Genomic DNA, 14,660 nt, shown 5'->3' on the forward strand with positions numbered 1-14,660 from the left:
TCGAGCTCGGTGGTATTACGCAATGAAATTCATTTCCTTTCATTAATTTTTGCTCTCACTGACTGATGGCGTAGCTATTGGTCCGTTCGGTGAATGGAAGATCAGCCGGCCATAACTGTGTCTGTTTGAACAATCCGCTCGGCGCTCTATGCAACAATACGGTAACCGTACGGGGCCAAGCGGCGCGGCGGCGTCGGTCGGTGAACGATCCGTCAGTCCAATGCAATGCAACAACGGGTGGCGGGCAGTAGGTAGGGTACTGTTGAAGAAAAGTTTGCTGAAAAACGATGGTCATCGCAGCGCTACCTGATATGATCTAAGAATGTAAACAAACGAGAAGCGCCGACCGAACCAGAGGACAATTGAATTGTGGAACAACTTGAAAACTAACAGGGGGTTTCGCTAGTTGCTGGTTGAGAACCGTATGAGAACTTACTTCAACATATGAAGATTGAGTGATAAACTTAATTTGTTTTCACAACTAACTAAGAAACGAATTTCCATTTTCACGTACCAGAGAGCACATTTAAGCTGAGCTGCGCTTCCGCAGATATTATAACAGGAACCAGTAAAATTTCACAATGAATCAGCAGATCGGTGCTTGAGAGTGGGTTGTTCAGCTAACTGTACAAGATTCACTTATTCTTGCTATACAATGGTCAATAACGACATGAGCTCCCACGTGTAAGGCAATGTTAACCGAAGAAGGGAGGCCAGGTTTGTATTCGTTTCTTATTAGGTTCCGAAAATGCTAATTACTGGAACAATAGCGGGTCGGTAAAACAACGTATGATTCTATAAATTATTCTTATTAAAAGAGTTCGTTGTCTGTATCCAGACTTGATTTAGTGAACCTTCGAATCGCGAATCATTATTAGCTAGCTGCCTGTGAATAATGTTTCTGCAATCTAGAAGAATAAAACAATTTAATTTAATTTTTTAGAGTTGAAATAATAGGAATTCCTTGGAAAAAAGTATCTACTATCAAACTTTAAAATTGTTCCAATTTTGTTCCAGTTTTGTTGTCCAATAAAGTTACAAGAATGCAATCGAGACGCACTGCTTTTGTTTTTACTTACAATGAAACTGATTGGATAAGATAAACTAGGAAAAACTGTTACTTTGCCAGAAATATTCGGCTTTGCTTACTTATGCGGCTCCATTACATACTCGCAACTCTAAAAGCAAAGCCTTGGGCTTAAACGTCTTTCTTAGACTTGACCCTTCTTTATCGACAGACTTCACAACCGGCTATTAGAGTACTGGACGGTTACGGAGCTAGTGCAACAATCCTACTGACTCTATCTAGCAGGTCCACCTAGCCGGGATTCGCACATACGACGACTGGCTTTTTAGATCAGCATTGTACCTCGAAACCAACTAAGCGGTACTCGCAACTCTATTCCTTTATAAAATCGTGGCTCAAAAACTAAAAACTATATTATGAGAAAAGTCTCAACTTTCTAGTAAGTAAGCTGCCTGGAGTTTATCATTGCCTGCACTTCAATAGTAGTCGCTAGTGTTTTGTCGTTTGGTTGCCGAGGAGCGTCTAGGACTGTTTTACTGATCGGACAAACCTTTCCCACACTCCGCCAATATGCGGAGCGGCAGTAGTTTCAAATCATTGCCACATTTCGTTGAAGACTGTTTCTCGTTTGGCGTGACGGTAGCGTCGCTGGTATCCGTCCGTAATAAGATTCTTGGGAAGGTTTGCTGGGAACTTAGCTTCAGACGATTCTAGCGGAGCAGCGGCGATTCTGCCTCGCATCCGCAAAAACCTTTCTTTGTTAAAAACGGCCACGATTTGTAGATGGGACTCGCTTGAGCAACTACCGCACGTCGTTTCTCCGGTAGCCTCTGTGTTTTCCTCAGGGTATTCAGTTTTTTAGGACACTTCAGCTTGTACAAGTTTCCACAGTATCGTTTATGCCTCTTTTAACTCCCCTTGGTCATGCGCTTCGAGTTTGTACGTCTCTCTGCGGGCCGCAGAGAATCGTAGTCGCAGAATGACGAATAAGTAGGCAGGATGCCCCAATACCAGAAGCGGGTGAAGTCAATCATCGGTCTTAGGATCCAATGAGAGAGATGTTTTGGAAGAAGATCCTCCTCCGTCGTCACAGTTTAATGCCCATACACTTTCTGGACTAAAATCGGGCCCTTTTCCATTTCGTGGTTTCGTTCGCTGGGTTCAATTTTGTCGGTACCCACCCACCTCTACTCGTTTTGATGATTCAGACTAAGAAGTTCACCAATTCGGATGGCGACGAATTTGTTATCTTCAGGGATGGTTCGATCACTTTCTGTCAATTTTGATTCATTTGACAGTACCGTTTCAGCCGAACAAAATTTGACAAAATTGTGTATGGGACATTTGAAGACCTAGTTATTATCTACAATTTTGCTGAACAAAAGTTTTTTGTATCTTTTGTATTTACGATGCTACAATGATAGTACTTCATTAGTGACTAAATGAACGCATTGTAACACCGTAACTCAAAAGATACAGCAAAACTTTATTCAGCAAACAGTTGCGGTTGAACAATCTGAGCCTCCGTACAAAGTGCAGATTATATAGAGGGGTTTACCGCGTCAGGCATACGGACGATAGGCATGCGGACGCTAGGCATAGTGGACGCAGGGGTGCCACATATAATTCTGTGTTTTTTGTTGGAAAAATCTGGCCATCTGTACAGCGAGGAAATATTTCGGTGCAAAAATCTGTCCAATGTATTACAACGAGAGTGAAAGCGACAGAGAGTCATTTTGCTGACTGTTTTTTCTCTTTTGTTCTCATTGTAAAAGCGCGAAAATCTATTTAGTCTGTGCAATTGGCGGAAATCTGTATTCTATGCATAAAGATTCTGTATAGGCGATTTCTTTCAAATATCTGTTAAGCAAAGAATAATCTGTGCATGAGGTAACCCAGAGTGGGCGATAGACATAAACACGTTAGGCATAATGGACGATAGGCATAATTGACGATAGAAAATGGACGTGCGGAAGGCATAATGTATGGTAGGCATACAGGACGTGATTGTGAGGAAATCTGCCGTTAGTTTGCAAGCGGTCTAATCGACTCAGTTTAAAATTGCGTTGCATATAGGATGAATCAGATTACATACAAATGATCGAAACACAAATGGTCGTATCACGAAGGGCCGAAACCTGCTAGAATGCCAACTATCTTGCAGAAATGGTTATCGCATCGAATCCGAAAGGAACAAGACGAAGAGGGGCACACCGAGCAAGGTAACAAGACCAGGTGGAGCAAGATCTGGCAAGCACTGGGTGCCTGCGAAACTGGAGACCTGCTGCCATGGACCAAATTAGATAAAGGAATTCAGGAAACATTAATCAGGCCTTGTCATAGAATGTAAGGCTAACTGAGTAAGTACGTAAGTAAGTAAGCATTTTATTCGGCTTTTGAACTTGTAGGTGGATTATGGAGGTGTCTTCCATAATTTGAACAAGGTGTCTTCCGCAATTTGAACATGGGTTCATGGTGTCAGCAGTCGATTTTATCTGAAACCTTTCAATTCTACACTCCTTACGGGAACACGAAAGTTTCTCCAGGACGCATCCACTCCAGTGCCCGTTCCCAAATTAAAAAAAACGTGCTGCTTGAGCCACAAATGCCGATACTGTGACCACTACAGCGCAATTAAAATACTTCCATTTGTTGCAATTATCACATGCAATCATGTTGGCGTTAGCACAGTCCGGGAGAAGACAACTCCTGGAAAATTATTAGTTAGTTCAGCCGAAATCGTTCATCGGGTTAGACAATCTGCACTGTGAAGTCCTTCTACTGGTGCAAAGCCGGGAGAACTGGTCGCAGTAAATGTCACCTTGACGGGATCATTCTGCACCGGATGCAATACCCTCGGATCCCGACGCCGAACTGAATGACCAATTGCAAGATTATTTCACACTGCTACGCATGGAAATCGGCTCCGCTAGTGAAGTCTTGAAGTCTGAGACGACAAACAAGCGAAAAAGTTATTAAAAGAAACGACCAGAGTGAAAATCGGGTTTGAAGCGGGCCTCTTGCCTTGCTTTACCTTGAGTGGACAATCCAGAATTTTCCAATTGTTACACGATGGCAGTGTGCCATATGAACTTATTGGAAAGAAACTGAGCTGAAAATGAAAATGAAAAGGAAAATAAGCTGAAGAGAAACTTCGTGAAAGAGACGAATCTTCCAAATTAGTTCACGGGATGATGTGGATCTCGATAGATTGAGATGGATTCGCCTACGCCTGTGCAATGCGCAATGTAATCCTACTGCCGGTTCTCTATAGAGATCACGTGTCCACCAAGCGGAATGTCCTGATGTTTGTTAAGGGTCTATTCAACCCTTACGGATCCTCTAGTTCTTCACCATGGAAAATTCCTTATCCAACAAATTTGGGCTTCAGGAAGCGACTGGGATGACGAAACTAATAACGATTTATTGAGTCAAAGGTGGCAGTGGACGGATCCACTGTAGGGCAGTCTATATATATCTCAAGACTTATTCCATTATTTTTCAACCGACTCACGTGTTCAAGTGTTTGCTTCCTCCTAGTAATTGCTTAGGGAGTAGACGCATTTCTGATTCTTGCCAAATCTAAAGTTACGTATCCTGCGCTCAAGCAGAAAGTAGTTGTTATTGGTGTTCACCTTACTGAATTGCTTCTTAACAACCATGTCCTCATACCTGAATTGATCGCCATTTCAGATTGCTCGGTACCTTTAGTGTCGAAATGGTTTGAATTTAATGATTCCTGGTCCGGAATGTAGGTGAACGGTCTTGAGTTAACAACTTTAGCTTATAATATTGCTGTTCAAAATTAGTACGTGAGACGATGTAAACAACACCTGGATACTTTCGAATCAAGCTTCGTAGTCAGGAATTGTCAACATACTAGAGTTCGTAGTTCTGGTATGCAGAAAATCCGGGTATTCTTCATTCAGGTGGAGGAACCGTGCAACAGGCATGGTAAAACGACAAATATACACAATACACCGATTAAAAGTACATTGTGGATTATACATATGTCCGGTTGTGCATTTGTTACATGCTGAAAACAAAGCAAACGAACTTCCCTCACTAGTTTTACATTTATCTAACTAGGTCGGTCCCATACGCGAATCAATGTCGTACCAGTTCACATAGAGCATAGTTGAAAACTCTACAAGCGTTTCGAATGAGCGCACGAATTTACCCAATGAGCAGAAAGAACAATGCAGCTCTCTGAACTTATGAAACATTTTTTTTTGTTTCATTGAGCGAGATGAAAAACTAAAGCTTCAAAGTTTTCCCATCTCCAAGCGATCGTTTCCTACTTCCCATAAATCTGTTTTCCGTGCCGCAAATCCACGGCTGACGAACGAGTTTGAAAATTCCACAACAACATTAGCAAGTTGACTCTACTTCCCAAGCAGCTATCGAATCGCAAGACTGCGCGTGCTTTTCGCGCTGCAGATTGATTTCACGTGATAAGGTAAACGAAAGTGCACCGTACTGAAGCAAGTCTCTGGCCGTTTTTTTTTCTTTAGAAGCGAATCCCATACATGCATAATTTAACCTCGGAATACGAAATAGGTCTTCCGAGCCATTGGATGGCTAAACGGAAGGAAATGGCAAATGGTGAATAGAAAAAATTATGCGGCATATTTTTTTCCGCTTGTCCATAAAAATTGCATATACAACGACCGTTCGGCCAACAGGTACAATACCATATGCGTATTGATTAATGTAAAAGATGACATCAACCAACTGCCAGGGAAGGAAGTACGTGCATGCCACTATAAGCTATTTGAATTCCATTTAATCCTTCGCTCAAATGAAATGGTAGCTTGTTTTTCCCAAGATCCAGTCTGTAAAATATGTTCATCTGCAAATAATTGTACCAGCAGGTGGTAAAATGTTTATCTCTTTTTAGGTATTATAGTTTAAGACTACTTTTTTTATCTTTCAACATTCATCTTTATGGCTGAAGAATGCAGTTTAACGAGATATCGTTAAATTAAATTCTGCTAACTTTTCATTGGGTTGTTTTTCTAGAACAAAGAAGTTGTAGTTATAAACTCGTATAAAATATCAATGTAATTGCAGAATAAAATACAATCAGATTATTAGTCTATAAAGGGTAATTGGTTTGAGATAAAAAAACTAAGTGAAGTTTCAAAACTAAATATCCAAGAATAATTGCACTCATCACCTTACTATCATAAAGAAAATAATGAAGTACTTCGGTCAACCTTCAGCAACCGGTGAGTGCGTTAATGAAATCACACACATGTGTGGGTAAAAATTCCCCGCGGCGGTCATCGTACCGAGAACATTGGAACGAAACCTTCACCGTTTCCACACCTCACAAATTGGAACCGCACGCTAAATTATCCCCCACTTCGAGTAGGTAGGTAGGTACGAGTCAACCTATCGATGCATCAATCTTCGGACTACCCTCGAGCACTAATAGGGTACCAACGAACGTACGGACGAGCCAGTCAGCTGCATAATCATCCTAGAGCTTCGTAGACTCTTGGAGGACGATCTTGGCGTGCCTATCTAGGGCGAACCCTTTCAATGACAGCAACTCGCCCGCCACCGTGCGCGCCGAGTGATGAGCAGCAGCCTTCGACATTGGCAGTGTCAACAGAGTGGTGGGCACAAATCATTGCATTGCATTGTGCTGCAGACAACCCGATGCTTTTGTTTGTTTTTTTACATCAACTTTTATTGTAATTACATTATTTAATTGGACTGAATGTTGGGCTTGACAAATAGATATCGTACATGTAATGTAATCGGCTGTCTACATAAAAAGAAAATGTTGGTTTCATATTAATCAGTAAATTAAAAATTTAAATGTTTTGCAATTATATGGGCGGTCATCGAATGAAAATAGTAGATCTGCAAAAGTAAACAGATCGCCGCAGCGGAAATGGAATTTTTACTGATATCGAGGGATAGTTTTAATTTGAAATTCCGACAGCAATGGTTAGAGTTAAATGGTGATTACTACAACGATGTATTTTGTGACGTACGTACCTACAAGTAGTCCAGACAGGAAGTTTCGTTTTAGTGTTTTAGATTTGTCTAATACTCTAATACAGTGTATGGCAAATAGACCATATGATCCCAAACCTTATCATTACTATAGCGTGCATAGATATAAACAAAAGGTGAGGCACCCCACTCTTCAGAAGAATGTTTTAATCTAACAAAATGGAGTAATCAAAGGATGGCGAATCTTATAAGTATTGCTTATCACAAAAATACCGGCCGATCAGATTGGAAACTCCAGTCAGCCGGGTTCAATTGGGTTTAAAATCAAAGTTGAAATAGTACTTCAACATTAGACGTTAGACTTCGTCTGTACCTCTTTTAGTGAAGGGCAAAACGGATCACTAGACTGAACGGATCAGAGCCGGTTAGTTTAGTCAACGCTCGGATCTTCGCAACGGTTCATCGGAAATCTGGTTACACTGAATATATATTTGGGGTTTTCCCTATTCTTCAGGCAAAATTTTAGAAAAAGAGTCAATGTTACTCCATAGAGAGAAAGACATAACTCTGAAGAAGATTCTACGGAGAATATCGTCACGCATGCTTTACGTGCACACGTTTCTCGTACAAGTTGATACTTTTAAGCGAGGTTTCTCTCATTTTGATAAAATGCGTTATGGCTGCGGAGACATTTCCATTCAAACCCAAATTTGAAATTATTGTTAAAGCATGCGAGGAATAGAGTCATTGTCTGTGATCTCGTTTTATCCTGCTTGTCACGACAGCAACCTGAAATAGAGGAAAGAAAACGAAGAGCTACCCAGTAAACAATTTGGTTTGTATATCTCGATTGCATCTGAGAAATACGAGATCATATCTGAACGAAAAAGTTATATTTCACACCACATAAGAACATATAAGTCCCAAAGTGGAGGCAATAAACGTGTAATTCTACCTTGCGTGGTTTTTAGAACACGCACGACTGACTCTAATCATTGGTACTAGATAAGACATAAAATAAAATTCTAGGCAGAGCTGTTATCGGCGAAATAAAGCCTACTGAAATTCTCTCTCTCTCTCTCTCTCTCTCTCTCTCTCTCTCTCTCTCTCTCTCTCTCTCTCTCTCTCTCTCTCTCTCTCTCTATCTCTATCCTCTGTTCCTGGGCTTTCTCTGTTGCGTTTTTTGTCTTTTCTATTTGGTTTTACCTTGTTTTTAGGTCCATTTTTCCTCTTTTCATATTATTTCCAGTCCTGTTTCGACTTTTTTATTGTTTTCGGATGCTGCTTTCGTCTTTTTTTCGCTTTTTTACTCCTTTTCTTTTCGATTTTTGTACATATTAGTCTGTTCCGTTCTTCCTCTCATTACGTTCTGCTTTTCATTACTTTCTGCTAAGCTAAGTTTTTCTTTGTCCTTTTCGAGCTTTTGGTTTCCGTTTTCATTTTCTCTCCATTTGTTGCTGTGCGGTTTTTCTTCTTTTTCTTTTCTTTTCATCCGTTTTCATTTTCCCTCCATTATTTTTTGCAGTCCAGTTTTTATTTTCTTGTTTCTCTATTTTGCTGCTCCCGTATTTGCTTCTTCTCTTTTCCTCCTCTTTTATTCCACTTCTTCTCTTTTTTGCTCCGTTTTGTTTCCTTTTCTTTCCAGTTCATTCTCATTTTCTTTTCTTTTTCTTTGTTTTCTTTATGCCTTTTACTTCTTTTCTTTCATTTTTATCTTTTTTCTTCCGTTTTTCATCTTTTGCTCTAAAATGTCCTCGTTTTTAGCATCGTTGTCACTCTTTTTCTCTGCCATTTTCTTATTTTCCACTCATTTTATTTTTTGTCCCGTTTTCCCATTTTGTCAAAAATTGGAGATTAATAATAAAAAAAAAAATTTGTGTGATCTAACAATTTCCAACTTTTTATCAGAGTTATTCACCATCACTTAAATTAAAATTAGAATAAATTGGTTTTAATTACATTTTCTTTCCGCACGTTCCTTTAGTTTTGCCGTGAGAACGTGGGGAAATGAACTATGGGATGTATACAGATACAGTCCGCCACTATGGCTCGTAAAAAGCTGGATCATACCGACACTTACCGGAAAATAGCAAAATCTCAAGCTTTAATTAGGGTTTAAACTAAACTTTAAATTTTGGTTTTAGTGATGGCGTTTTGGTCATCGGATTGTTTAATATGTTTAGTTTAATAATGTTTTTGCCCTGGTGAAGAGGAAATAAATCCTTGAAACGTTGGCCTAGACAGCAAATAAACTAGTTAACTAGCAACCCGATGACCAAAACGCCATCACTAAAACCAAAATTAGTATCGTTGGTCAAACAAGTCTATTTTTTTTATTCTATATTAGAGAGCTTTTCAGCCTGCGGCTGGTCAAACAAGTCTATCTAAACTTTAAATTTAATTTTTAAGTGGACTAGAAATTGGATTTGAAACAGGACTTATTTTTACGCAATTTTATATGGGCTGCATTATAGTGGCAAAAATAGTGGCTGAATAAATCAAAAACTAGGCACTTCTGGAACACAGAAATTATTTTGGTTTACATTAAATTTTATAGAGGAGGTGTGGCATGTGCTCCAATACTTATCATTAATTGCTAAAATAAAACAGGGAAGAAAATTATAAAAAATTGATCCGACTCGTTAGATTTGTTGGCAAACAGCTACAAACAGTTGAAAGGTGCACCGATGGGCAATCCATTATCACCGTTCCTGTGTGAGCTGTTAATGGCTAACATTGAAAGCAAACAGGAACAAAACCAGGTACTCCCAAAAAGATGGTGGCGATACGTCGACGACATTTTCAGTATAATCAAAAAGGGAAAACTGGAAACCATTCTAGCAGCCAGAAACATACACTTTACATATGAAATAGAAAAGGACGGAAAACTTCCTTTCTTGGATATCATTGTAATCAGACAAATTGAAAGCACAGAAACAGAAATTTAAATTGAAATTTACAGGAAATCAACGAATACCAAACGAGTTAGCTCATTTAACCACTCCCACCAACACAAAATGACAGCTTTACCGTTAAGTGAGCTGGGGAAACAAAAAGAATTAACACACATTTTGGAAATTGCAAAACTGAACGGATACAAAGAAAAGACAATCCAGAACAGTTACTAACTAATTAGTGTGTACAGTTTTTTCGAATACAGCTTTTAAAATACCCACAACTCAAAAGCGCAAGGTTAAATCAATAAGATGCATTCAGATAAGTTGCAGGAAATTAAATATAGAAATTTTAAAGAAATAGTGGGGAAACTGGAGTAACATATAAAAAAGACGTGTTTAACATAAAATATTAAAATAAATCCAACTGTTCGTGATCGTCGTTAGGGTTGACCGGTTTCTAACGGGACTGGCTTCTTCACTCAGTAAAATAAACACTAGATTGTCTGACGGCGACGAACTTTTTATCCGAATATCTCGAAAACGGCTGCAATTTAGAAAAATAATTATTATGACCAATTTTGTTGTGAATGACATGAAAAATTTTTATTTGTATTCCAAATTCATATATTACTTGAAAAATCCCATGTTTCAAGTAATATATGAATTTGAATGACTTTTTTCTAAAGTTATGAAAGTCGTTGTTCTACGAAGTCCGCCCATGAAATTTACTCCAGCTCAGAATAACTTTTAAAAAGTTGCAAATTACTTCCATTTTTTCCAAAAAAAAAATTTTAGAATTTCAAAAATGGTATATTTCTGATATCTTTATTTTAAGTTTTATTTTCAAATTTTTGAAAAATTGGTACAATATTTTTTTCACTGCATATTTTTTTTATGTTCAGAAATCAATTTTCTACAATTTTTATTTAGACATATTTTTTGTAAAATCGATAGTTTTTGAGATACAATCTTTTAAACATAATACACATGACAATAAATATGCCCTTTTAAAAAATGAGTCTTGAATCAAAATGGCGCCAAAACCTGTGGAAACTACATATTTCCTCCTATCAAACATGCTTGTAAAGTTTCATTTTAAATCAAAGAGGTTCGTTTCAGATTTCAACTTATTTTGGACGATTTGGCGTGGAACTGCTCTATATGAGATGAAAATCGACACGTCTTCGGCACAAGACTAAGTAGTTAGTTATATTATTTCCATTGGCAGTTACTTAACAGTTAATAACAATAATGAATAATAGTACCCTTCATTTAGTATTAAAATCATGAGAAGCGTTTTAGTCGTTTAAAAGTTATGTTAAAAAAAGTTTGACAAACGGCAATTTTGGAGCCACCCCAACTCAGAAAGAGGCACTCAAAGTATCAAATGAATAATTACGGACCCAAAAAAGCAATGCCTTGGGCTTAAACGTCTTACTAAGACTTTACCCTTCTTTATCGACAAATCGCCGACCCAATATTTTCTGAAACGTAATAAGATCACAAAATTAGAACAAATTTAGAACACTTTTAAATGTTGATATATCTACTATAAGTTTGTTTTGATATATCCTTTGTTAATGGAATTGCATGAATACCAGTAAGTTATTGTTGAGTTGGGTAAGAACAAGTAACAGTAAGTTGTAAGAGAAAATATTAATCTTTAACATATCTATACTCTGCTAAAGGTCTCAAAAATAGGTTTTCGATACTATTGAACTGTGCATAATTTCTTGAAATGTCATTCTATTTTATTCATTTCAATAAAGTTTTCTTGAATAAATTTCATGGAATTTTTATTCAATGTCTTTTGACCTGTAATCCTAATTTTTATAAAAAATATCGCAGATTCGAAGCGTTTAAACCTCACATTTGAAACCAGATAAATTATCTTGATTAGTATTGTTATAAATAACTATAAATTTTCGGTTTCAAGTTCGTTTATCCTCACCCAAAGCTCGAGTCATTTAATTTTCGGACGCACTGTTTATTGTACTGCAGCGCTACTAGTGGTCGGATCTGGAATGTTTTGACAGTAGTTTGTTTTGAAATGTCATGTTTCAGTGCTGAAAAGTTCCTTTTGATTAATTTTGCTTTAACGAAGCTATACTTAATGGCTATACTTAATAGCAAACGTCGCCGTGGAACTAATGATCGGAAGCTGCATTTGAAGTTGTTGAGAACGATTAGGGCAAACCCAGGGATGTCGATTTCTGATATCACCAGGAAATTCAATGCCAGCCTAAGCACCGTCAGAAGGATTCGTCTGCGGGAAGGATTTTGATCTTTTCGGGCCAGTAAGCAGCCAAACAGGAAAATTAAGCAGAATCTAGTAACGAAAAGACGTGCCCGGAAGTTGTATAATGAGGTTCTTACGAATGCATTCTCATGGACGACGAAACAAACAAAAGTTTTATAAAGCCACTGGTTGCGGTGATGTCCCTAGGGTAGTCGCTCCATTAGTCGCGCTGCTAAGCACAACGTAATTTCTTTTTACTTGTTTATTGAGCTATATGCTTCAATTGATACTTGTGGGATATAAATTTATCAATCACGAGGGATTTGTCACAAGACAAGACAATTGCATTCGTTGTAAGAGAAGTTTTATAAAGAAAAAAATGAATTTTCCGTTTAAATTATATTGTACTATTAGTTGCGCTAATGTTCTCTTAATTAAGTTTGGTGTTCTTTTAATTGTGTTATTCCATATAGGGGAAGACGGGGTAAGACGGCCCCCCTAAGCGAATAAATTGCTAGCATAAAATGTGTACGAAAATTCACATTTTCTTGTTCCACACATGGTAAAGCATTCATTTATCTACCATTAAAAATTATATAAAGAATTAATTAGTTTATTTTTCCGTGATTTTTCATCAATTTTCGAAACGTCTAAAAATTACTCGTTCACAATCAGGCGGGGTAAGAAGGACCACCAAAGGGGTAAGACGGACCATGGCGGAATAAGGCGGATTGTGGCAGATTTGAAGGTTTCTTTGAGTTGTAAACACAATTTCAATATTAAGCATAAGCATAAGCATAGGATACCGCCCGTGTGCTGCTACTCCGTTATTGACCAGGACCGATGAAAATTGCAAAATGATGGCTGGAAAGAGCATGCTTGGGACAGCACGCTATTCCTCATTGTGCAACCTTATCAGGTCCCTGCATGCTGATCAATACCGACGCCGGCCACGTCCGAATGCGGGTCCTGGTGGGATGGGAAGGAATGTTAGTCCAATACTTGTTGCTACTAAAGACCAGGGAATCCTCTGCATCTTCACAAGTATTTCGGGAAAGGAATTGTTGTTAGTAGATGGGGAGAGTTATATGAGACTAACCTGACTATTCAAAAATTTTCTGGTAAAGCCAGTAATTACGAAAATTAAGATACCTTTAAAAATACCTTTTAATAAATTTAATATAATGCCATTGGTGCTCATATACAACCATAATTTGATAATTTATATCTAAAAATATTATGCACATGCTAGATTTAAAATGACTCGAAAACCTCGTGACAAATTTGAATTTATTATACCTGAAAACAAAAATCAGGCCTAATGAAACAAGCCAATATAGTTCCTAAGTTGATAAGCATTTCCTCCTATCAACGCTAATATGCAGAGATATAGCGCCCTACACGCTTTGTAAACACAATTTCAATATTATTAACTAAGTAAGAACAAGTTCTTAAGGGGTTTTTAGGTACATGCTAAAAGAAGGTATAGTTTCATTTAGACACCTGCTAAAAGAAGGAACTTTACTACTAGTTCAATTTTGAAAATAAGAGTAGACGTTATTTTACTCTACTGGTTTTTATTTACTCTTTTCTTGGCGTTATTTTTGTTGATTTGTCAGCAGGACGTTTACTCTTCGAATACCATTAACTTTAGGTGAAGGTAAAGAAGGCAACGTTAAGTGAATTGGAATCATCGAATTTTGATTTCGTTAGATCTAAATTTACATTGATTATGTCATTCGAATGGCACTTGTTGGCTTCTTTTGACGTGAGAGGCTCTGTGTTAGACAGATCTCAGATTCAGGGATAATTTTTATTACAGGTGTACTCTATGTCGAAAAAGACACTGATGAAGCCTGCAAGTCGTAAACGAAATGCGTATCCATCAGAATAATAAAATAGTTAGTCAAATTTAACAGGAAAAAGGTTGGTTTTTTCATTCAATATTTCTAAAATCTATTAAGATACTAAACAGAAAAACTTTAGGCAATTATGATCACTATGACGTATGGCCCTTTTACCCCGTGAAAAATGGCCCGTCTTACCCCTACCTAACAATTTACATTATTTTGCATTTATCTCTCAATCCGTACTATTTTATATACATTTTTCGCCACACGCAGAACAAGAATTGCCCAATTAAAGTCAGTGGTAAGAGAAACGTCAAAATACTTAGCTTTTTTTTGCTGAAAAACCTTAAATTTGTTGCTGCTGAAATTATATCGCATGAAGACACTGCGAACGAAAAGTTTGTTTTGATTCTAGTTTTGACGTTGGATACGGCCGAGTGCCACAGGTTGTCTCGAAAGTGTTTAGATAGGTTAATAAACAAAACATACTGGGGCATTTGTAGAAAATTTGAGGATTTCTTGACGAAATCGATGTGGTCCCTCTTACCCCGCCGGGCCTTCTTACCCCTTCTTACCCTACATTGCCAGGTTGCTAGGTGAAAAAACATTGTAGCGCAACTATAGAAATGAGCGCCTATAGTTGTGCGCTTCAACTGCGCCTGTAGTTGAGTTAGATT

At 37.9% G+C, this 14,660-nt stretch overlaps 1 protein-coding gene across 3 annotated transcripts in view; it reads right to left on the reverse strand.

Moving 5' to 3' along the window:
* Positions 1-14,660, reverse strand: part of LOC128738123 (cuticlin-3) — a 143,081-nt gene that overhangs the window by 99,253 nt on the left and 29,168 nt on the right. Inside the window, exon 1 of one of the 3 annotated variants that reach the window (XM_053832995.1) lies at positions 5,517-5,527. The exons of the other annotated variants lie outside the window; for them this stretch is intronic. The gene's annotated coding sequence lies outside the window, so the exon portion shown is untranslated. Of the gene's footprint in view, positions 1-5,516; positions 5,528-14,660 lie in introns of those variants that run through there. 3 annotated transcript variants of the gene reach the window in all.

Source organism: Sabethes cyaneus, chromosome 2, assembly GCF_943734655.1.
Source record: "Sabethes cyaneus chromosome 2, idSabCyanKW18_F2, whole genome shotgun sequence".
Lineage (NCBI taxonomy): Eukaryota > Metazoa > Arthropoda > Insecta > Diptera > Culicidae > Sabethes > Sabethes cyaneus.